Source organism: Dioscorea cayenensis, chromosome 14 (genome assembly GCF_009730915.1).
Source record: "Dioscorea cayenensis subsp. rotundata cultivar TDr96_F1 chromosome 14, TDr96_F1_v2_PseudoChromosome.rev07_lg8_w22 25.fasta, whole genome shotgun sequence".
Lineage (NCBI taxonomy): Eukaryota > Viridiplantae > Streptophyta > Magnoliopsida > Dioscoreales > Dioscoreaceae > Dioscorea > Dioscorea cayenensis.
In genome coordinates, this window is record NC_052484.1 from 17,144,085 (window position 1) to 17,145,158 (window position 1,074).

Consider the following 1,074-nt stretch of genomic DNA (forward strand, 5'->3'; position numbering starts at 1 on the left):
TCCCTAACCCCTAACCCTATTGCTATCCATGTTGCGGTCTCCGCGATCGAGAATGGTTCCGTTCGAAGTTCGACCCGTCTTATCCGAGCGTCGCCACCGAAGACCTCACCACTCCGACCGCGAGGAGCGTCGCCAGACCGGATCGCCAATGACCGATAAAGATTTCTCCTTTAAGACCCCTGCAGGCGAGGCCACATTCGAGATCGCTCGCCGGATCTGGAGCTCGACGACTCGGCGTTCGCGCGAGATCGGCGACGATGAGATACTCAATGTCCCCTACTCAATGAGGTCTCGTTTAAAAATAAGCTCTCCGTTTAAGAAATGAGTTCTCTGTTTATATGCTTGTTTGTCTTTGTTTAACTATCGATGTTTACATTTTAATATATTGCGTTTACGTTTAAAAAGTGCTTAAATATCGTTGTTTCTATTTAAATATGTACGAGTGGCCAAGATTAATTGGTTTTTATATCCGGGATTAATTTATCACGTAAATATTTATTTTTACTGTTTAAATATTAATGTTTTTTTGTTTAAAAAAATGAGTTTTATGTTTAAAAAAATGAGGTTTCGTTTAAGAAATGAGTTTTCTGTTTAAGAAATGAGTTTTTGTTTAAGAAATGAGGTTTCGTTTAAGAAATGAGTTTTTGTTTAAGAAATGAGGTTTCGTTTAAGAAATGAATTCTCTGTTTAAGAAATGAACTCTCGTTTAAAAAATGAGCTCTCTGTTTAAGAAATGAGTACGTACAAAAAGGAATGCAAAAAGAATGAAAAAAATATATGCAAAAGGTTTAAGAGCGATGATGGAATTTCATAATGCGGGGGTAAAAAGGAAGTGAAAACAATAAAGGAAGGGTTGTACGAGGGTATGCAAAACTCACGAGGGCTGTTTGGGAAGTTTTGAAATTATCGAGGGTAAAGCAGTAATTTTTCCCTTTATTTAATCGTGGATAAAACTTAAGTAACAAACTGGTTGGAGCACCTTTAGTCAAGTCTGGTGATCCATTGAATCTTTCAGACCAACTCATGAAAAATTTTGTTATGTATTAAAATTGGGGAAGATTAAATCAAATGTAT